The following is a 25,077-nucleotide window of genomic DNA, read 5'->3' as shown; positions in this document are numbered from 1 at the left end:
GAGGAGGTTTCCCACTCATCATCTGAAACTGCCGTATTTGTTTCTTGGTCTTTAGTTTGTGGTGAGGTTTGTACAAGGGGTGGGTTGCCTTGGTGCTCTCTTAATTGTGAGTCTGTTGTTGTGGCTAATTGTGTGTCATCTGGTATTAACGTGGGTGGTGGCGAAAATATTCCTGTCATTAAGATATGGTGTTATGAAATACGCCTTTTGTTTATTTATGTCCTAACAAAATAGATCAGTAAATAAGTTGAAATAAATGATAGATAGTGAGTGTATAAGTGTATATATGGAAATAAGTAAAAAAAGTTGAATTTAGCTAATTTTAGCACTGAGAAGAAATGAGTAAGTATAATTTTACCCACTTGATACAGATCGTAGAGGTGTGTCGATACAAAAGTCGATCTCGGAAGAAAAATGCAGGGTTGATTGAAGATCTCCTGATAATTCTAGTGCTGTGTTGATGGACGATATTACTCAGGAAATTCCATGGCCTGGTGCTTGTGGTGGTTAACAGCTGTCCCAGGCAAACCTCAGCATAGAACGTCGAATTTCCAACTCAGTACTGTGGAAATAAATGAGTAGGAGTAGGAGCTATGTGAATAATGAGTAATGAGTAGTGGGCGAGAAGTGCCTGGTGCCAGTCACACGTTGCTTGGCGTGGCAAACTCGCGTTGTGATGTCATCTCAGAACATGGTGACGTCGGCTTCCCACACTGGTAGCTGTGGTGAATACTGAGTAGCGATGCTTAAGCTGGGTGAAGAAAGGTGAGTAAGTCGCGTTATTAATGTGGCTCTGGTGTTTTGCTGCGTGTCTTGACCTCTGCGTCAGCAATGGAGGTAGGCGGAAGAGAGTGGTAGGGGTATGTTAGCTTGTCGCTTTAATATTTCCTTTTCTTTACTTGCTTTGTTTTTTATTCTTCTTGCTGCTGCTTGAAGTTACGTGAAGATTATAGAGTTGTTTTGTAGACTTGTAGGCTATTTGCATTGTAGGCTGGATTTTGTAGGAATTCACTGAAGAACTGAAGTTAATCTTATAGAGTGTCGCCTGCTTTTGTAGAAATTCATTGTTGTTTTGAAGACGAGGTGCGTTCTTTCGCTGCTACCAAATATCATAAAAGACTTTGTAGTTACTTGTAGAGAAGTTATCTATTAGACTTGTGGACGAGCGGTTGTTATACTTGAGTTGTTTGTAAGTAGATAATCTTGGTTCCTATTTGTCATGCAATGACAGGAGAGGTAAAGAATAGTATGGGACTATTTTTATTTGTCTTGGAAATATTAAACAAAGTCTCTCACACGCGAGTGAAGTATAAGTAGAGTCCCGCTAGCTACCTCCCTGTCTCGCTCTCTCTCTCTCTTCCAAGTTGCTAAGCCTTTCTCCCTACTACCTGCCGATTCTATGGCCTCTCTCCTCCTGAGCTCTCTTTCCTAAATTCTGGTGAAACAGTGGTCGTGTCACGTGTGTTACACTGTGGTTGGAAAGTTCCAGAAACCTGTGTGTGAGTATGTGTGTATGTCACTAGGCTTTGTTCTCCTGCTATTTCGCTGACAAACTACCTGCATCATCTCCTGACATTGCTACTTCCTAATCTGTCATCAGCTTTTCCTCAGTTTAACTTGCAAGATCATTTCCCATTCCCAGGCTCACATAGAGCTGTCTATCTGTCTATTTATCTATCTATCTATTATGATTTGTAAATATAATATGGACTCATAACAATAGTTTGATACAAGATTTTGTAAGGAAAAGTTGTTTTATATTAGAACAGTTCATATTAGGTTAATTGTGTCAGTGTATGTTGGGTGGAGTACTGAAGTTGGAATCGGCCTTCCTCGTTGTCCAGAGTCGATTGTTATCAGAGATGTCGGTAGACACTCAATTTTGAGATACTACGGAACGTACTCGTAGGGATGGCTCCGATACGCCCATTAGTCTTAACAAAAGCAATCCTTGCTAACTCCCAACAAACAGGTTTAGTATCTGTATAAACATTTAACATCAGTTCTCGATATTCCCTGTACCTAAAGCAATCCTCGAAACATCAAGCACACAGTCGGCTGAAAACTCCTAATTTCTACATGTTCTTCATCTTTAGCCCATAGCCTTGCATCAATCTCCATGAGTATGACATGTGATACATATTGGCCGAAAAGGACATAGGCCACGGGTTGAGCCAAGGCAATTTTTACAGTTTGATCCAATTTTCACTAACTTACTGCAGGATGGGAGTCAGCAAAGGGTGAAGCGATTTAATTTTGAAGATAATCGGTCGAAGGTAAAGGTCACAGCAGGTCGAAGTTTCGATCACTTAATTCATTTTTTTTTTTTAACTGGATCAAAGTTGGTGGAAGAGTTTAAAGTAAGCCAGAAATGAAGCAATTCCATTTAGAGAACAATAGGTCAAAACTCAAGGCCACAGCATAAGATCAATTAAAAACATTTTAAATCCAGTTTGGACCAAACAGTGGGAGAGTTGAGGGTCACGCAAGGAAAAGACTCTTTAAATCCAAAAACAATCAGCTGAAGGATATGGTCGCAGGAAAGTCAGATGTTTGGCTTTGGACTGATCAGTAGGCATGGGTGTTGTCATGTCTAAGTGCTTCTTCTTGTTATCGTCTCCAGACTTATCTGAGACTTTTCCAATGGGAAAGGGTTAGTCTGAGCCTTCATTAGCCCCTTCATTACTCTGGCTCTTCTGAGTTGAGTATTTTACTAAACTTCATAACATCCTGACACAGAGGCTTTACAAACATCCTGACACAGAGGCTTTACAACATTAATGAAACACGTTTGAAAAGCACATTGCACAGACTGTATGAATATGTAAAGGTGGCACAGTGCCAGAAACCTTAAAAACAAGGCTGAAGTAGTAAAAGCACATGTAACTCTATGCACACACACACACACACACACACACACACACACATATATATATATATATATATATATATATATATATATATATATATATATATATATATATATATAGATATATATATATATATATATATACACACACACACACGAGGGGGACCCAAGATTCCTGGAGTTATGAAGAAAAAACGTCATTACAATCCATTTTAGTTCCCTTCAAAACACTCCTCTTGAGACGCTATACACTTGTTCCAGTGCCTTCCCTATTCCTGGGAACATTTCCTATAGTCGTCTATGTCAACATATCCAGAGATTCCTGCGTTTTTTTTTTTCTTTGTTCCTGGAATTCTTCTAACTTGCCAAATCTTCTGCCTTTCTATAGTAACTTTATCTTGGGCAACAACAAAAAAAGAAAAAAAAAATCCCAGGAAACGAATCTGATGAGCATGGGGAATGTTGAGCAACAACGACATTGTTTTTGGCCAAAAACTGCTGAACTGACAACCCATTTTGTTATAAGGAATTGTGGTGATGCAAGAACCATTTCTGGGTGTGCCACTACTCTGGACGTTTGCGCCTGATGCTTTCCCGTAGACGCCTCAGCATTGTAATGTAAAACTGCTGGTTTACAGTCTGTCCACAAAAGACGATTTCTTTATGGACAACCCCCTCGGTGTCAAAAATCAAGATTAATATCTTGTTGGATTTGACCTGACGCACTTTTTTTCATTCTTGATGTTGGTGTCTTCCACTGACAGGACTGCTGCTTGGTTTCAGAGTCAAATCCGTAAACCCAGGTCTCGTCATCCATAATGACATTTGAAAGAATTTCTGGGTTATTTCTCAACTGTTCTTTCAAGCCCTGACATACGTTCACACGATTTGCTTTGTGATATTCTGTTAGAAGTCTGGAGATGAATTTTGCAGAGACTCAGTCCATGCCAAGATCCTGTGCCATAATCCATTGGACTAGACTCCAAGAAAAGCCAATGGCCTCCACTAGTTCGTCAGTTGTGCGACGATGATCTTCCAAGCTTGCCTGTTGAATTTTCTTGATGTTTTCATTTGTTTTAAAGATCACAGTCAGGACATGGAGAGTTTTGGACTATGTTGCCTTTCTTGAAACGAGCATATCATTCATAAACTTTTTTTTTTTCACAGCCTGCTCCTTGAAAGCTTGTGCAAGCATTGTCTATTTGAGTACAGTGAAACCCCTTCATCGTGGTTAATTGGTCTTTCAGATTAACGCAATGACGAAGCCTCTCAATAAGCAAGCAAAGCAATAACTGGTAATAATAAATAAATGGTTCAGGGTCCACAAGTATACACTCACTTTTTTGCCTAAGATCCGAATACTAACCCCGACTTTGCTACTCTCGATTGTGAATCGGACGACTCCTTTGTCTCATATTTCTCCTAACTTTGTGAGCCAGCATTGTTATCAATGTATTTCTTCTGTGAATACAAAATTCTCACAAATTTCCAGTCCTAGCCACCATTTTCTATTCTTGTGAATATGACACCTCATAAAATTGACCATTCTTTTAGGTAAGTTTATCCTTAACCCCTTAACCACGGACTTGTTTTGCTTTGACTTGCGGCTCCCGCGGCCATGTTCGCGCTCCAACAGACTCTCTAAAAATATTTGCCAAAAATCAGTTATTAGACCTAGAATATTATAATCATATATGCTTATGGCAAATACCTTCAGCTTTCTCCTGGGGTGTTTGTTGAGCCTTCGTCGAGTACCGTAGGACTTGTGGAGACCTCTGAAGTTGGGTAACGAAGTCTTCACTTTACACTTCCCGACAACCCATAATATGATTACCACAGCCTGGTATTATCACTAGAAACACTATTCTGTGATTCTCAAATAGTTTGGAACCCATACTCCAAAAAAAAAAAACACTGTGAAAGCAAGGAAAATTACGAGGGCGTATGACCTTCCCACTTGACATCGTTCACTGCTGGTATTCTGTCATTATTCATAAAAACACTCACAGTTTATATTTCTATTACTATATAACACTTATATATATATCTACAGTCTTTATCCAAAAGTTTCCTTCAGTAATAGTAGTTTATTGTCACCGTAGGCATTCAATTTCTTTCAGTAAAATACGTAGCATTCACTTTCTCGTCCTGTTTACTAGCATTGAGAGTGAATGTCACTTTCACGTTTACTCTCATAACTCATAGTATTCATACATGCTAGAGTGAAACTTTCACCTTCATCACTCCTAGTATATATACTTGTATTCTTATAATACTACGCATTTACATTTCTATTTATGTTCTCTATTTTATTTACATTGTTTACATTTGTATTTTATTTACACTGTTAGGCACTGTCACTTGCAGTAACTTATAAAACTATTTTCCACTGTTCACTTTTATTTACATTCATTGCTTTCACTTGCTGTTTACACATTATTTACACATTATTTACAATTCCACTTGCACTGTTTTACTAACCAGAAAGATCGTAGTCACTCTATATCAATTGTCAGCCCTTTACCTCTTTCCACACGAGGTTTAGTAGGGGATAGAGGTCACAGGGCCCTTTGCATGGGGCTAAAGAGCGGCGGAAGTTAGCGGGCGCGAATCCGACATACTTTCACCTTGAAAGACGACAGTAAACTGATACTGGTGGGCCAGGGTGGCCTAATTAGGGAGAATGCATTACTGCCAACGTCAGCCTCGTGAGAGCTGCTAATATATAGCTATGAAATGATTTGCAGGAAATCTAGACAATACATTATTAATTAGGTAGTTCCAAGTGAATGTAAATATCATAGGCTTCTCCCTTCCCTCCTTATATATGTTTTTATTATGAGAATAGACTATGCATATTTCAAGGGGAAATAAACAGCGAAAATTAGCGAACGAGTGCACGTGAGGTGTTGTCAGGTGATAATTAGCCAATTCCAGGTGTATGGCACTCTCACTTACCTTATTTCTTTTTTGTTTGTATTGTTTGGTATAAGAATAGGGCATAGGACTTATTTCAATGGATGAAATCAGTGGAAAATTCAGGGAAGATTTACTTAACATAGCACGGGCGGGCAGGCGAGAGGAGAGGGTAATGGAGGGGAGGTAGGGAGGGGAGTCAAGAACAGGGAGAAATGGCTAAATTGTCAACAATGGATGGGAGCACAGATGAGATTAGGAGTGCTGACTAGTGTTGGACATTGGCAGTACTGATAGATGATACAAGCCACCACTTGAAAGCCTGGGCGAATTCAAAATAACACAGAATCACAAAAGTGACGCCCCGCTGTATGATCCCTTGCTCCCAAGAGTCACAAAAGTGATGCCCCGTGGTTAAGGGGTTAAATACTATATTGCCACTTCAGTTTATTCTTTATTACTACTACAGTCAAATCAAAAGGTTATATCCAACCCTAGAATCTAGTTAGACACTTTACAAGTGAGTGTGGAGTGCATTAAATGTTATTACGCTTTTTGGTTGGCTGCATGTGGAAGCCAGTCGCCTCGAGCAAGATCTAATGACCTGGACCACGAGGCACGATGTTACCATGGTAACCGTTAGGTGCCTACCCAGAGACCTACTGCATTGGGTGCCTACATCTTCATGTGTTTTTTGATTCACATCTCTGGTTACAGTGATGTAATAACAGTATTTGGGGCGATCTGACACTGTAAGATGTTTTTAATATACTAAATACAAAGAACAATAAAGCAGGAAAAAATGGACCATGGTGTTCCCATGCGGAAGTTGAGTGTCATATATGGTATTCATCAACTGCTCATGGTAGAGAGAAACAGTTGGGAAAAATATTGAAATTCTATGCAGACATCTCTTGTAAAATCTGCTTCCAAGAGATTGGGTGTGCTAAGCCGACTCCATTCTTTCTTTACCCCTGCACAATTGTTGACTCTATACTGGGGTTTTATTCGCCCCTGTGTGGAGTACAATTCTCATGTGTGGAGAGGCTCCCCACATACAGCTCTTCTCAATAGGGTGGAGTCAAAGGCTTTTTGTCTCATTAACTCTCCTCTTACTGACTCCCTTCAACCTCTGTCTCTACACCGCCCTGTTGCGTCTTTATCTCTTTTCTATCGCTACTTTAATGGTCACTGCTCCTTCGAACTGTCTGCATGCATTCCTCCACCTCTACGATGGGTGTGTAGCACCCGTCTAGCAGCAAACTCTCATCCCTTTTCTGTTCAACTCTCTAATGCAAGAGTTAACCGTTACTCCCAGTCCTTCATTTATGCAACAGGTCAACTCTGGAACTGTCTCCCTCTGTCTGTATTTCCTGCTGCCTATGATCTCCAGTCTTTCAAACGCAGTGTGTCCAGACATCTCGAAATGAATGGATCTTGAATTTGTCTCTCTCTTGTATTTTGTTTTTCTCTTGGAGGGAACTCTTATTGCGGGCTCATGGCCTTTGGTTCCTTCTTTCTCACATTAAAAAAAAAAGATGAAGTTGACTTGTCAGGTAGCTTGATAACAAACCAGGCTCCATTGTTCCATTAAGAATTTAGACTAGAACATGAGTGTCATTACACTGAAGGATAATGGGACAGAGTGTATTGCTGAACTATTAAAGCGATCTCTGGTCCCTACTGAATTATTGTACAGTATGTGGCATGTGGCCTCAGTTTTCAGGCAAAACGGTTTATCCGGCAAGGCTTTGGAACCAAGGGTGCCAGAAAATTGGTGTTGTACCTGTATCCTGTATCAATAGGTTAAGCTCTGATTTGGCAGTGATTGAGTTATTTTAAATCTCGAGCAAATTTGTGAAGCATGACCTGTCTCTACAGTACAGCCAGATTCCCTAATTCTGGAGGGCATGGCCATAAATAAATCATCTTCAAGTCACCCTGGCCTCTGCCATCAGGTTGCCTTATCTGCAGCAACTTGGATAATAGGGACATTGGGTTAATTTTCTCTGTTGTGTTCCGACTTCCGGTCATCTTTCTTAAAAAGAGAAAATGTGTCTGGTAACATCTGTTCTTCAGTGACCTTTCTTTTTCGCAGTGTCACTTAAAAATATTAAGAGAGAAGATTATTAATTTAGTTGAGAATTTAATAGAGTAATTTTTCAGTATTATGATTTTTGTTGATGTTCAGTTTCATTAAATGTCATATCATATGACTATATGTAACAGAGATGTAATCTGTGCTGCAGATAATTTACAAGAATATTAGATATTTCTGTACTGTCAGTGGTAAAGGATGACTTGAAAATCTCTTCTAGGTAGAAAATTAATATATTTCATGGTTATCCGATGTTAGTTTCTCATTTTGACTTACCAGTGGATTATTACCAGTTTTCAATTGTTTCATGTTTCTTACATAAATGTAAAATACTTGAGAGTTCATAGCATTTTTCCTGTGCAGGTTTATTTTTCATTAACTCGTCGTGACGAATTAATTGCTTACACTGCCTTGCATCACTATATAATTTTACTGTAGTCGGATTATTAGCTGGTTTTCAGCTACAAAGACTATTCTTACCAGATACTGAATGAGTAATGTCTTTGTTATGCCACCTTGCTTACCGGTCTCTTGTTATTTTCCGGGAGTAGAGGAGGGAGGGGCATGAAATGATATCCATTCAGTAGGCTCAGAAATGATTACGTAGTGATAGGCGGTATTTTTTTCTGCCATTACAAACATATATTTCTTTTAGAGAATTTCTCACAGCTGAATAGTTTCTTTCTGAACTATTATGAAGTAGCACTATTCAAATGCAGTATGACTGGAACATTCATATAAAAACATACTATGTTACGGTTACAGTAACACTAGGGTTCTCCAGCCGGGGTATTTGTAACTCTATGTTCCTGGCTTGACTTTGCTCGAAGTTCTCTCCAGTGAAGTATAATAATTTATATGACTCACTTTCTATCATCCATAATATATTGCGAAGTTTAAAGCCACGGAATATATGGGATTCTTTACTTTCAATAGTTTGTATTACCCAGGCATATACTTTGGATGTTCATCCAAGATTGTCCAGGTTTACAGTAAGCTACGATAAAACTTTATGTGATGCATCCTGATGTTTGGCTTTTTGTACACGCATATGTTTTGTCCTGTAATTGAGAGAGAGAGAGAGAGAGAGAGAGAGAGAGAGAGAGAGAGAGAGAGAGAGAACGGGATTGGAGGAAGGGAGACAAAACGACTGAGGGGAAGGTTAGGTGGACAATTTCCTTACCCCGCCAAGCATGAAAGCGAGGTCATATCGGAATGGCCTGGCGTCGAGGTGGTAGTGGTGGTGGTAGTGGTAATAGTGCTGGTTGTGGTGGCGGTGGTGGAGGTTGTGGTGTCTTGGTAGTAAAGATGGCTGCGGTGTTTTGTGATGAAAGTTGTTAGTGGTTGTTGTTGTGTTAGTGGCAGTAATAGCAGTGGTGGAGATAATGGTGGTTGTGTCAATGGTAATGTTTGTGGTGGTACTGGTGGCAGTTGTGGCAGTGGTGAAGGTGGTGATGATGGTAGTGATGGTAACTGTGGTCTAGTGGTGAAGGCTGTGGCGACGGTAGTGCTGCGAGTTGTGTTTGTACTGAGAGTTGTAGTTGCTGGGGACGTAGTGGTAGTGCTGGTGGTGGTGGTAGTTGTTATGCTAGTTTTGGTATTGATGGTGTTAGTTGTTGTGCTAGTTTTGACAGTGGTGGTGATGATGGTGGTAGTTTTGGTCGTAGCATTATTTGAGAGGAGCATGTGGAGTCACATGGAGAGACAGAGTGACAAATGAGGAAGTGAAAGAACATTGTGGTGTGGATGTGGATGTGATGGGAAGCGTTAGGAGAAACATAATTAGGTGGTTTAGCCATATGGAGAGGATGGAGAGTGAGAGAATGACGAGGAGAGTGTATGTGAGTGAGGTAGAGAAGGGGAGAGGGAGGGAGAGGCCAAGGATGAGATGGAGGGATGGAGTGGAGAGATATATGAGAGAGGGGGACGTGAGCTGGGAGCAGGGCAGTGATATGGAGGGGGACAGGGCGACATGGAGGCGTTGTTTGTGGCCACCCCTTAAGGGATAAAGACGTCTGGCAATAGATAGATAGATGTATTGGTTGAGTTACTTTTGGAGGCAATGGTAATTGAAGTAATTTTTAACTTTTTAATGAGAGGAAGAAGGAACCAAAGGCCATGACCCTGCAATAACAGTTCCCTCCAAGAGAAAAACAAAATGCAAGAGAGAGCCAAACTCAAGATCTGATCATTTCGAGATGCCTGGACACACTGCATTTGAAAGACTGGAGATCATAGGAAGCAGGAAATGCAGACAGAGGGAGACAGTTCCAGAGTTGACCTGTTGCATAAATGAAGGACTGGGAGTAACGGTTAACTCTTGCATTAGAGAGTCGGACAGAAAAGGGATGAGAGTTTGCTGCTAGATGGGTGCTACGCACCCATCGTAGGGTTGGAGGAATGCATGCAGGCAGTTCAGAGGAGCAGTGACCATTGAAGTAACGATAGAAAAGAGATAAAGATGCAACAGTGCGGCGAAGAGACAGAGGTTGATGGGAATCAGTAAGAGGAGGAGAGTTAATGTAACGAAAAGCCTTTGACTCCACACTATTGAGAAGAGCTGTATGTGGGGAGCCTCCCCACACATGAGAGTTGTACTCCACACAGGGGCGGATAAAACCCCTGTATAGAGTCAACAATTGTGCAGGGGTAAAGAAGGAACGGAGTCGGCTTAGCACACCTAATCTCTTGGAAGCAGATTTTACAAGAGATATAATACGATCTTTCCAAGATAAATCCCGAGTAAATGAAACCCCAAGCATGTTCAAGGATGATGCAGGATTAAGCTGAATATTATTAAACATTAGTGGGTATACCTGTGGAAGATTTTGTCGGGCTAATAGGTGTAAGAAATTAGTCTTAGATGCATTAAAAACAACCAGATTATTTTTACCCTAGTCAGAGATACGAGCCAAGTCAGACATTAGGTGTGCCATAGCCTCACCCCTTGTTTGTTGAAGTAACTGCTGAGATGGGGGTTGCGGGAACCGAATGGAAAGGTGAAGGGTGAAGTCATCAGCGTATGAGTGGATACGGTTAGATGTACAGGTTATAAGGTCATTGATAAATAAAAGGAAGAGAGTTGGTGATAGGACAGAGCCCTGAGAAACACCACTGTTGATAGATCTAGAAGAACGATGGCCGTTTACAACAGCGGCTATAGAATGACCAGAAAGGAAGCTAGCGACGAAGGCTCAGATAGAAGGATAGAAATCGTAAGAGGACAGTTTGGAAATTAAATATTTATGCCAGACTCGATCGAAAGCCTTTGAGATGTCAAGTGCAAAGGCAAAACTTTCGCCAAAGTCCCGAAAGGAGGATGACCAGGAGTCTGAAAGGTAGGTGAGATGATCGCCACTGAAGCGTACCTGACGGAACCCATACTGACTATCAGAAAAAAGGTTGTGATAGGAAAGATGCCTTAAAATTTTTCCACTAAGAATTGACTCGAAAACTTTTGAAATACAGGATGTTAAAGCAATTGGATGATAGTTAGAGGGTTAGGAATGGTCTCCCTTCTCTGGGACCTGCTGAATGAGAGCAAACTTCTAGCAAGAAGGAAAGGTACAAGTTGACAGACAAAGGCGAAAGAGTTTACCTAGGCAGGGTGTAAGCACAGAAGCACAGTTCTTGAGAACAACAGGAGGGACTCCATCAGGCCCATATGCCTTGTTAGTATTGAGGTCAGTGATGGCAGAAAATATATCAGCTGAAGGAATTTTAATGTCAGCCATGAGGAAGTCAGAGGGGGGAAGTGATGGAGGAACAGTACCGGAATCGTCTAAGGTGGAATTGGAGGAGAAAGTCTAAGCAAAGAGATCTGCTTTATCAGTAGAAGAAATAGCTACAGAACCGTCAGAATAGAAAAGAGGAGGGAAGGATGATGAGGTAAAGTTGTTAGAAAGGCTTTTGGCAAGGTGCCAGAATGAGCAGGAACAATTTGAGTTTGAGAGTTAAGAGCATTTAGTACGGATGAAATTATTTTTAGCAGAAGGAAGAACAGACTTAGCACGATTCCGGGCAGAAACGTAAAGATGATGTGATTCAGGGGTGGGTTGGCTCCGGTACCTTTTGTAGGCCCTCTCCTTGTTGCGGACAGCATTAGAACAAGCGTGATTAAACCAAGGCTTTCTTGCGTTAGACAAAGTGGTAGTCGTCGTAATACTGACAGTTGTCGTAATGCTTTGGTGGTGGTAATGACAGCAGTAGCGAAGCTCTGGACGAGAATGAGGGGGTGTAGGCCCCCGCAAACACTTCCCCCCCCCCACACACACTGAACTAACATGAACCGAAAGTATTAACATGGATGGGTTTGTAATCACGTTTCCGATCAATCACAATGATAAAAAGAATAATTTAGCCATTCTATGACGCACAAAAAAAGGATGAATAAATGTAATTTATTTTCTGTGCTTTGTAAACTGCATAATTTCAACATTTACATATTTTTGTAATGTATTCTATGTTAATTGAAGGGTATGTTGAATCTGTAATATTTAATATTGTTTAAGAATATTAGAAAATTGGATAAATTAATAACTGTTGCATAATGATCAATCTGAGTGAGAGGCATATATAGTGTGTGATATTTTTTTTACAATATTAAAATGTCTTCCATTTTATCTGTAAAATAATCTTTGATCACAATATTTACATATTTTTTAATTGTAAAAGATTTCGGACAAGTTGTATACTATAATACGAACAACAGTCATAAATAGCATTTATTGGCAAGTGCTGAAATAATTTTTAAAAGTTTCGGGCAACATTTTGTTTAGTAGCAGTAGTAGCAGCAGCATAGTAATAGTAACAATCTAGTTATATATATATATATATATATATATATATATATATATATATATATATATATATATATATATATATGTAAATGGATAGATAGATAGATAGACAGACAGACAGATAGATAGATAGATTTATTTATTTATTTATTTATTTACATATGAAACCAGTGATAAGAAACAGGGAAGTGAGCATGGAAGTGAAAATGCTACTAAATGAACGTATTGTGATATCAACTCTAACGTATGGAAGTGAAATTTGGACCTTGTTAGAGGGACAGAAGGCAAGAGTGAGAGTAGTGGAAATGAGTTATTTGAGAGGAGCATGTGGAGTCACATGAGAGACAGACTGACATGTAAGGAAGTGAAGGAGCGTTGTGGTGTGGATGTGGATGTGATAAGAAGCGTTAGCAGAAACATAATGAGGTAGTTTGACCATGTGGGGAGGAAGGAGAGTGAGAGACTGATGAGGAGAGTGTATGTGAGTGAGGTGGAGGGGGGTGGGAGGGGGAGGCCAAAGGTAAGATGGAAGGTTGGAGTGGAGAGGTATATGAGAGAGGGGGGTGTGAGCTGGGAGCAGGGCAGTGAAACGGACGCGGACAGGGCGACATGGAGGCGATTTGTTTGTGACTATCCCTTACGAGATGAAGGCATCTGGCAATATATATATATATATATATATATATATATATATATATATATATATATATATATATATATATATATATATATATATATATATATATATATACTGTATAAACAAAGGTTGTATATTGCATTCATGCACCACGCTCCTTCCCCACCCCCCTACATCGACCCCCCCACCCTCTTCCCCATGACCAGACGGCTAGCCTTGCCACTAATGGGGGTGGCTGTGGCTCAATCGGGGGAGGCGGTGGCTCAATCGGTAGAGAGGTGGCCTGCTGTCCTAACGGACCCAGGTTCCAAGCCCCGCTGGGGCAGGGAACAGTTTAAGGATTTGAATTTCATGCAAACCAGACTTCACCGATCTACCAGTAGACCCGCCGACATGTCGTAAAAATACCTCCGCTAATACCAATACACCAGTCCTGTATGAGACAGTCCTAGGATTTATTGAATATGAACGGTGGTTGTTAGCGCCGAAGTGGTGACATGTAGAGGTATATATTGTGTAGGAGGACTACTGGGCCTCGGGAGCAGGCTGTGAAGCGTATGCCCAGAGTCGAGCACATGAAAAAATAAAATAAGAGTTGCAGGAGTGGTGGTGATTATGCAGGCAGCACTGGTAGTGTTGGAAGTTGTTGTGGTCATTTTATTTGTTGTGGTGGGTGAAGTTGCTCTGCTAGTTGTAGTTGTAGTGGTAGTTGTAGCAATATTGGCAGCTGTGGTAATGACTGCTAGTTTAGTTACGATACTAATATTAGTAACAGTATTAGTTATTTGTTAGGGACTGTATTTGTGCAAGTCATAGGCTACTATTTGTTGTCGTTGGAGTAGATGATGAACTTTTGTTGTATGAGGTGGCAGTTCTGCGACAGGGCTAATGGTGGTAGCTGTGGTATATGAAGTACTTTTTGGTGAGAATTGTACTTATGGCGGTTGTATTAGTGGTGGAGTTTGTAGTAAATTTGGCGGTAAGCGTGGTAGTTGTGGCAATAATAGTGCTGAAGATAACTGTCAGTTACGTTAGTTCTGGGGGAAGGGATGGTGGTAGTGGTAGGTGTGGTTGGCCTGTGATGGAATGTGTGGATGGAATTGGTTCGTGTCCTAAATTCATTAAGGGAAAATCTGTGGAGGAAAGGAAGACTGGGCGAGAACACTCGAAGGAAAATGGAAAGAACTAGGGGAGAAAGAAGAGGTAAAGTGGAGGGGAACAAAGAGGAGGGAGGGAAGAAGTGGAAGGAACACGAGGAGGGAAAAAAGGAGAAAACTGAAGTAAGAGGGAAGTAAGAAAACGGGTGAAAAAGAGTGCAAGTACATGGGGATATAAAAGGAAAAAAAAAGGTACAATAAAAGGTGGAAACATAGGAGAGAAGATAATGGAATGAAAGAGGAAAGAAGAAAGAAGAAGGTAGAAGGCGTGAAAGGAATGAGTTGGTAGGGAGAAAGAAAGAAAAGAATGAAAGAAAAGAGGGAGAATGACGACAGGGAGACAGCAAGGCTGCAGGAAGAAAATGGGGAAAATGAAGCGAGAGAGAGAGAGAGAGAGAGAGAGAGAGAGAGAGAGAGAGAGAGAGAGAGAGAGAGAGAGAGAGAGAAGAAAAGAAGAACTCCAGTCGTGCAGTCACTTTGTAATGATCGAACCTACAGTATGGGTATAGCTAAGCCGGCGTCACTACCACTGGTACCTTCCAACGACTAAATCAGCGAGAGAGAGAGAGAGAGAGAGAGAGAGAGAGAGGATCTAAAGTAAATTGATTACGGTGATTAAAGACGTAGTTGGCTGTTCGAAAGCACCATGGTTCGATCCCAGGTTGATCTGGAAGAACTATCACCATGTCATGAAAACACCCTCACTAATACCAATACGCCTGTCCTCAGTGAGCCAGTTTTACCATGTACTAGTGGATAATGGGTATTAACCATGTACAGTGACGTGTGAATGCGGCATGTCAGACTGCTGGGCCTCAGGAAACGGGACTGTTATGAACTTTTGCTGAGTTAGACATACACAGCAAAGAAAGTACGTTAGCGAATAAGGTCTTTTAGTGTCACCAATATTCTTGTTCCGTCCTTGTCGTCTTTCTTCCTAGTATTCCCCTTCCTTTCGCATCATTTTTTACTTTATCTTTCTTCCCTCCCTTCTCCTCGAACCATTCTCAAACACTCCTCCTCACCCTTATCTTCATCCTTATCTCATTTTACCCCTACTATTCCTTCTTCGCCTTGACAAGTCATCTCTCACCCTTGCTTTCTGACCCTCCCCATAAACCATTTTTCCATTATCCCCCTCTAGTACGCTTCTTCCTCTTCTTCCCTTATCTATTATCCTCCTTTTCCTTCTCCCTTATACTCTCGTTTCCCTATAATTTTCTACCCACTTTTCTCCCCACCCGTCTTCCCCTTCTCTCCTCTATTCCCACCATTTCTTCCTCCCTTTCTAACTATTTCTTCTCTTTCCCCTACTTCCTCCCTAAGTTCCTCTCATCTCTGTCTCTTCCTCTTCCGTCTTAACCACTTTCCCATGTCTTTCCACCTCCCCCTCCCATTCTCCCTCTCATCACGAATGTTTCCCTCATTCCGTCACCCTCATCCCCTCAACATTTTTCCTGGCTGTCCACTTCCTTCCCTTGGCCGAGTTCAGTTTCGACTCTTTTCCCCTTTCTTCATACTTACTCTTCATGTTCTCGTTCACTCTCCCCTTCATATTTTTTGTTCCCTACCTCCTTACCTCTCCCCCTCTTCCTCCTCCCTCCTATCTTTTTCTCCCAGTTTCCTTCCTACACTCATTACCCTATCCCATTCCTTTCCCTGCCACTCGCTCCCCACCTCTTCTCCCCACGCCTCTTCTGCCACCATCCCCACCCACCTCCCTCCATCCCCTTCAAGGAAACTGAAAGCCCCAGCGGGAAATTTCTTGTTTTTGGAAACTGTTCCCGTTTACGTCAATAATATATCTTTCTTTCCTTTCACCTTCTTTTCTCTTATCTCTTCTCTCTCATTTCCTCCATTGTCTCTTTTTTTCGTGCCCTTTTTGTCCCTCTCCTGACCCTCAAATTCTCTTGCTTTCTTTCAGGTCGTGTCCCTCTTCCTTTTCCTCTTCGCTATTCTTCTTTCTTTTTATCTCTAAACCTTATAGCCTTGTAAAAACATGTGTTTATAAAAATAGCTATAAATTGAAAACTTCAAGGATTATTTTCTGCTTCATCACTGAAACGTTATAAACTGAGGCTTAACGAATTCAACTACCTTTCCAGTATAAACTTTATTCACGCAGATGCATTTAAGTAACCATCGAAGGTATCAAAATTACTTTGAGCAGGTGGCGTACAATATCACAGGAACAATAACGAGCATCTTTTATTTAACAGTTATGTCGTTACTTATTGTATAAGCTGATCATAACAGGGAAGCTGCGACGCGCTTGCCTGTACTACATTTGTACCATAATATTTCCAGAGCCGAACAAAGAGAAACTTGAATTCACACGAAATATTACATGACACAGAGGTCAGTATAGCAGAAAAGCAGTTACTACTAAATTCTAATATTCCGGAACTTAACTTGCAACATTGTTATATGAAGGTCACTCGTTGTACTGCCAGGTAAAATAGGACATCTGGGAAACAAAGTGTGACTAACAATTTAAGCGTCCCTGGAATCAAACTCAAATGTTTCCTGTTACAAATTGGATGTGTTAACTATTGTACATAACCGACTCCCTCATGAGGTTATCATCGTTCCCTGATCCGACAGAAGGAAAACTATAGTATGCTACTTGCCTAGGTTCTCGATGGTGGAGAGGAGTCAGACCATATGTTGGCTTCTCCGTCCGTTGCAAGCAGTTCTGACACCTTTTTGTCTCTGTTCACCCCGATGCACAACCGGGAACGTGTGTGTGCTACCCAATGACGCGGGTCTTGTTTTAGGAGCAAGAAAATTTTAAAAAATAATCTTTGCCTTAACAACCCTCATATACAAGTAGTCGAAAACCTTCTTTTTCTTCTTTTTCATCTTCCTCTTCCTCCTCCTCATTATCATCATAATCATCATAATCATCATCATCATCATGTGCAGCAGCAGCAGCAGCAGCATTATCTTCTTTTCCACTGATGAAGGGTACACTGACACCGATTGCGTGGAACACAATGGACTATAAATATTGACTGTAAGTATTGTTTTCTGATCATTTTTGATGTTTTTATGTCACATTCAAAATCCTGTCACTTATTTAGATTTATTATCATACGTATTTCAGGCATGTGTAACATCGTGTCATTGCGATTATCTTAATTTTCTTCTTTTCTTAGTTTTCATATCTCTCTCTCTCTCTCTCTCTCTCTCTCTCTCTCTCTCTCTCTCTCTCTCTCCTGATGTAGGAGTATAATAATCTTTTTATTGTGTGTGTGTGTGTGTGTGTGTGTGTGTGTGTGTGTGTGTGTGTGTGTTGGCTATTTTTCAGTGAAAGATGAGAAAAGTTTGTATAGGAGTTGAGAAAGTTTGACTTTACACACACACACACACACACACACACACACACACACACACACACACACACACACACACACACACACACACACACACACACACACACACACACACACACACACACACACACACAGAATTTCTTTTAATATTAAAATGTTTCCTTCTCTTATAATTGTTTTTGTTATCTGTTAACTTCTTATAATATACTTATCCTGTTCACTACGATTACTTCTTCAGCTTATTCTTGTATATCTCTGAGTAATTTTATTCATCTCAAGACAGTTTTCGAACTGTAGGTGTTTGATATATAACCTCAATATCCCTTCTGGTACAACAGAACGAGTACACCATAACGTTGAGGGTTTGAAGGGATTAATCTTCCACTTCATCTCTCTCTCTCTCTCTCTCTCTCTCTGTTCATTTACCAGTCCCTTTCTTATTCCTCTCTTTTATTTTTTTTTCACTTTTTCTTTCCACACCTCATCCTTCTTGTCATCATCTCTGCTCTCTCATCTGCTCTTCTCTCCGTTTGTTTCCTGTACCCTCTCATTACCTGTCCCTTTCCTTTCTCACTCCATTTCCAATTCTTCCCTTCTTTCCTTTCCCCTTCTCGCACCTTTCCCCTTTACTCCCGTCTCTTGTGAGCACCTTACTTTTCCCATCCCATTTTTTCTCACATTTCTCCATCGGGTTTCTCTACCCTCTCCTCCTCCTCCCTCCTCTCATCTCCGCCTCACTCTTTTTCTTTCGTCTCCTCTTCCGTTCAATCATCTCATCTCCTTTCTCACATGATCTCTCTCTTCTACTCTCCTTCTTACCTCAATTTCTACCCCATATCCACTCATAGATTTTCCGTCGTCCCTCTCCCTCCTCTCCCTTTTCTCTTCTCTTCTCTTCTCTTCTTTCCTTTCCCCACTCCAATTTTCTTCTTCTTTAGTCTTATTCTATTTCATAATCTTCCCCACATCTTCTTCAAACGTTATTCGCTTTCATCTTCCCATCTCTCCTCATGACATCATACCTCCACTTCTCTCTTTTCTCCTGTTTCCTTCTCCTTCTCTTTGTCTCTGTTTATTCCATGCATTCCTTCTTCTTCCCATCACTCCTCTTTCCTTCTCCTCTTCTCTGCTCCCTGTCTAGTCGTTTCCTCCTTCACCATCTCTCTTCACACATTTTGCCGTATAGTCTGCACTGCCGTCTCTCCTACATCCAATCCTCTTTCCCTACTCTTTTCTTCTCTATTCTGTCGTCCCCTTCATTTCCTTCTCCTCTTCCCCTTCACTTTGCCTCTCTTCCACTCCATCTCTTCCTTCCTTCCTCTCCTTCTTATCCTCTCCCCTTTCCTCTTCTCCGCTCCTTACCCAACTCTCCCCTTCTCTCTCTTCCCAGCTGCACCTTTCCCACGCAAATTCCAGGGCTTGGTTGGAATAGATAGGCCGTAACTATTAATGATCCTCCTGTCCATACTGAGGGGAGAAGGGGGGAGAAGGAGGAGGGAGGTGAAGAGGGGAGAGGGGAAGAGCATGAAGGGAGTGGGGAGGGAGGGAAAAGGGTAAGAGGCCAGCGAAAGGAGGGAAAGGAGGGAATAGGAGAAAGGTAGGAGAATGAGAAATGATAGGGGTAGAGCAATATGTTTGAGCCAGAGAGAGAGAGAGAGAGAGAGAGGGAGAGAGAGATGAGAGTGGGAAAGGACCGTGTGGAATTATGTGTTGGAAAAGGGAGGGGAGTGGGGAGAGGAGCGGGCAAGTGCAACGAGAGAGAAAAAGAACAATGGGGAGGAAACGACGAATGAGAGAGACATAAATGGAAGTGAATGATGGAAAGGCAAAGGAGTGAGAGAAAGAAAAAGCTGTGAATGGATGCAGGCGAAACAAGAAAAAAGAAATAAATGGAGAGATGAGGAATATGCAGATCCTTTCTTCATCACCTCAGCATGCAAGATAGGGATGTTTAATCTTAATTAAGGGATAGAGATGAAGAATCCTCTGTCTGATTATAAGCTGCCAACCCAAGGCCCTATTCTCGTCGGTTTAGGAGAACCCATGGAATATTAAGTTTTATATGACTTGATGACATTTTCCTGTTAATGAGGTATGAGACTATGAGTATAGCTATGTTTTCATTAAAATTTATGTCACTTGGTTCTATTAAACTTTACACCATATTTACTATTGTCCTGAAATTCCGTTTGCTGTGGATCGGGAAGTAAACTAAACATATAGTAAATTAATTTTTCATCTGCTCAAAAACATTTCTAGAGATGTTTTGTCGTACACATGACTTTCCCTTGACTTGATCCTCGTCCTACATTTTGTAAACAACCATGTCGTCTCATCTGTTTCCTGAGTATTACGTATAATTTAGTCTTCCTGTGAGAATTCCAAATAAGAGACTAGGCGATGCTTACCATTATACCAAGACCACCTGAAACTTAAGTACAAGTCAAGTGAAAGACAAAATAAATTCAACTGAAAACCATCAGTACCATTATCATCACTTATATAATAAATCAATCATCATTTAGGCATCATCAATCGTTCAGATTTATAATTCACTATCATCATCACAACCATCATCATAATTATCAGCTGAGCTAATCAGAGTATATTTATTTATTCTATATAACTTCACGGGGTTACTCCAATTATTAAAAAAAAATAAATAAATAAATATCGCCCACGTTGCGAGAATTATTATAAACACGTCATAACTACGGCAATCACGAGATGGCCACAACAAGCCATAATTTCTTGACAATTTCCTTCATAAACTTAAGGAATATTTAATGATCATGGGAGGATGGAGGGGCAGGGATAGAGAAGAGGAGGATGGTGAAAGAGAGAGAGAGAGAGAGAGAGAGAGAGAGAGAGAGAGAGAGAGAGAGAGAGAGAGAGAGAGAGAGAGAGAGAGAGAATGTGTTGAGAGAAGAATCGAGGGAAATAAAGGAAAATAAGAATTAATTTACGAACGGAAATGATACTAAGAGGACTGGAGGGAGAAGAAGAGAGATGAATAATACTCAGAGCTGGATAAAGTGAGGAGGACAGGAGGGACGAAAATGTAGAAGGTGAGGGAGATAGAGAAAAAAAATAAGAAAAAGTGAAAAATCAGAACTGGACGTTTTGAAAAAACGGCTAAGCAGTGAATGAGGGAAGGTGGGCGAAAGAGAAAGAGAACTATGTAAGAGGGACCCTGGAAAAAAATGAAAGAGGGGAAAGAGTGAGAATGGGAGAACGTGAGGGGAGAATGAAGTGCCGGAAAGTACAAAACCAAAACTACACGGCTACTGGTTTTTGTGAGTCTCTTTGCTATGTTGGTTTGTTCTGACTTCTTACATTGTATGTTTCCATCTCTGTGCATATTCTTTATGGTCCGTTCCCTGAGGCCAAGCAATCCTGCCATGCACCTGCATACGTCACCACTTGGGCACTAATATCGAAACTAATATCAAGCCGTTTTTAGTGTGATGTCCTGAGGCTATCCTCTTCAAGGGTGGTGTGGTGGCAGTGGAAGGGTATTTTGATTATGTGTCTATGTTTCGTGAAGGAGCCGTGAAGCCTTTTTTTTACGAAATTCAAATGCTCAACCTGTTCATATCAACTCTAATTCAACCCACATTCTTTGGATCAGATATCCATTCCCTAGATTGCCAAAATATATCTGGTCCAAAGAATCCAGTAATGAATATAATAGCACAGCCGAAGAATCCAAGTTCATTAGGCGCTCACCAGCCCGTCCAGCCGAAGCGGACGGGAAAATTAGGGAAAATCATCATCATGCATTACAGAATGAAAGTCATGGAAAATCAGTAGGATGTGATGAGTGGAAAGCATCATTAACTATATTAATCTGTAAGAGAAAGGACCTACTACTGAAATACGATATCGAGCTGTGGCTAGATCCTTCGTAATCTGTATAAACGAATATATTTTTAAAATCATGTAAAACTAGAGGCCCCTCTTGACCTTGACCTACTTTCACCAATTTCTAACTCGTAGGAGGTTTTTATCCCTACTACATACCTCTAAAGTTTTGTAATGATATCTTGAGCATTTGCAAAGTTATCATGGTAACAGACAAACAGAATTGGACCTACTTTCACCAATTTCGAACTCGTGATCGAATTTTTCCCTCCTACGTTCCTGGAAAATTTTCTGATGATATCTTGAGCGGTTGTGAAGGTATCGTCCTAACAGACACACAGATATATACACACACAGACAGACTCACAGACAGACAAATTGAAAACAATACCAGTTTCTTTCTTGCAGCAGGAAGAAAAAAAAAAAAAAGGATTTTTCAGTGAGCATGTTAAAATGGGAGTTTGTGTCTTGGAACCTGCTCAAATTACTCAAAATTCAGGTCTGTATCGCCTGCTGTCACAAAAAACAAACAAACAAACAAACAAACAAACAAAACAATAAAAATCCATATCAGTTTTTTCCTTCTGTGTACTATCCTGAATACATTTTGACCTGCTGGTGATTTCGATGAGGAAGAGTTAGCTTTCGTTGTCAAATTTTCTGGGGAAGCACCGGCTCACTTCAGTCTTTAGGACAAACATCATACTACCCCCTCTCAAAAATATTTGCCTGTGGCAACGTGAACTTTTCAGCAGATCATAAAGATACTGGAACTTCATATTTTGTTTTAGGAGGTTGATCTGGGATGGTTGGAACTTCTATAAGACTAGTAATTCGGGCTGATTTGGGTCAGCCAGGAAGGTTGATTGGGGATTATCAAATTTATGATGTAGTAGTCACTGCTTATGCTTTTATTATGATTTTCTTTATAGTTATGCCTATTATAATTGGTGGGTTTAGGAACTGATTGGCTCCTTTAATATTAGGTGCACCGGATATAGCATTTCCTCGTATAAATAACACAAGGTTTTGATTATTACCTCCTTCTTTAACTTTGTTTTTAATAAGGGAAATGGTATAAAAAGGGGTCAGAACAGGCTGAACTGTGTATCCTACTTTATCGGCAGCTATTGCTCATGCTGGGGCGTCTGTTGACTTAGGAATTTTTTCTGTACATTTGGCTGGGATTTCTTCTATATTGGAAGCTATTTATTTTATAACTACAGTTATTAATATGCGACCGCGAGGGATGACGATAGACCGTATGCCCTTGTTTGCTTGATCAGTATTTATTACTGCTATTTTACCCTTAATTTCTTTGCCTGTTTTGGCTGGGGCAATTACTATGTTATTGACAGATCGTAATTTGAATGCTTGTTTCTTTATCCAGCGGGAGGAGGGGACCCAGTTCTTTATCAGCATTTATTTAGATTTTTTGGGCATCTGAAGTTTATATTTTGATTTTACCTGCGTTTGGAATAATTTCACATATTGTTAGCCAAGAATCAGGGAAAAAAAAAAAAGTTTTGGGAAGATTAGGTACGATTTATGCTATGCTAGCCATTGGAAATCTCGGTTTTGTAGTGCAAGCTCATCATATGTTTACTGTGGGGATGGACGTGGATACTCGAGCTTATTTTACGTCGGCCACAATACTTATTGCAGTTCCAACTGGAATTAAAATTTTTAGGTGTTTAGGAACCCTTCATGGAACACAAATTACTTATAGACCTTCTATGTGTTGGGGGTTAGGATTTATTTTTTTATTTACAGTAGGTGGATTAACAGGAGTCGTATTAGCTAATTCTTCAATTGATATTATTTTACATGACACTTATTATGTTGTAGTACATTTCCATTATGTGCTTTCAATGGGTGATGTTTTTGGAATTATTGCAGGAATAGCACACTGATATCCTTTGTTTACTGGGCTAGCATTAAATCCTAAATGGCTTAAAATTCATTTTTGTACTGTTTTTAGGGGTTAATATTACTTTTTTCCTCTCAGCATTTCTTAGGGTTAAATGGGATGCCTCGACGATATTCTGATTATCCTGATGCTTATGAAGCTTGAAATGTTTTATCATCTCTTGGATCTACAATTTCTTTGGTGGCTGTGCTGGGGTTCATTATTTTTATTTGAGAAAGATTAGTGTCTTATCGTGTTGTTGTGTTTTCAATGTATTTCCCTACTTCTATTGAATGAAAGCATGTATATCCTCCTACAAATCATAGATATACAGTAATTCCTTTAGTTTCTAATTTTAAAATGTCAGATTAATGCAGTAGGCTTAGGACCTATGAATGAGAATATTATTCTCTTTTAGAATTAGTAATGGCAACTTGAGGGTACATAGGATTGCATGATAGGGCTTCTCTTATAGAGCAATTAAAGTTTTTTTCATGATCATGCAATAGTAATTCTCATTCTTATTACGACTCTTGTGGGGTATATAATATCTAGATTATTTTTTAATAGGTTTATTAACCGTTTTTTTATTAGAGAATCAAAGAATTGTGGTGATTTGAACTGCTCTTCGTGCTTTGATTTTGATTTTCATTGCTTTACCTTCATTGCTACTTCTTTACTTGTTGGATGAAGTTAATAATCCAAGTGTAACTTTAAAGAGTATTGGACATCAGTGATATTGAAGTTATGAATATTATGATTTTTCTCAGAATTCGATTCGTTTATGGTTCCTACTGATGAGTTGGGGGAAGCTGGATTCCGACTTTTGGATGTCGATAATCGAGCTGTTCTGCCTTTTAACACTCAAATTCCCGTGTTGGTAAGGGCTGCAGATGTTATTCATTCTTGAAGAGTGCCTGCTGGAGTGAAAGTTGATGCTATTCCTGGTCGTTTAAATCAAATTAGGTTTTTAATTTCTCGTCCTGGTTTATTCTATGGTCAGCGTTCAGAAATTTGCGGTGCTAATCATAGTTTTATGCCAATTGTAGTGGAAAGAGTTTCCGTTAAGTCTTTTTTTATCATGAGTCACATATTCTGATGAGACTTTTAATTTCACCAGATGACTGAAATTTAAGTGTGGGTCTTTTAAACCTTTTAGTATAATTACTTCTGGTGAATAGGTAAAAAGATAAGCTAAGGTTAATATGGTGGGTTCATACCCCATTTATGGGCATATTTGCCTCTTTTTAAAAGTTTAGGATTGGTATAGTTCTAAGGCAGGTTGATGCTGATAAAAGGTATATTACCTATACCTTTACAAAAGAAACAAATAAGATTAATTTTTGTTTAATTGAAGAGTTTTCTCTATTGACTTTATTTTTCTTTTCCTAATATGTTGTTTTTCTTCTACTTTGGTTTTAGGGACTTTGCTTTCTATTTCATCTTTTTCGTGATTGAGGGCTTGGATTGGATTGGAATTAAATTTGTTGTCG

At 40.0% G+C, this 25,077-nt stretch overlaps 1 pseudogene; it reads left to right on the top strand.

The window, feature by feature from the left end:
• The first annotated feature begins 15,122 nt into the window (after window positions 1-15,122).
• LOC145396249 (cytochrome c oxidase subunit 1 pseudogene) lies at window positions 15,123-23,956 on the top strand (annotated as a pseudogene).
• The last annotated feature ends 1,121 nt before the right edge of the window (window positions 23,957-25,077 follow it).

Source organism: Coenobita brevimanus, chromosome 4 (genome assembly GCF_032717465.1).
Source record: "Coenobita brevimanus isolate Jiangsu-jjx chromosome 4, ASM3271746v2, whole genome shotgun sequence".
NCBI classification, from domain to species: domain Eukaryota; kingdom Metazoa; phylum Arthropoda; class Malacostraca; order Decapoda; family Coenobitidae; genus Coenobita; species Coenobita brevimanus.
Note: the sequence above shows the minus strand (reverse complement) of the source record. Positions and strands in the feature narration are given on the sequence as shown.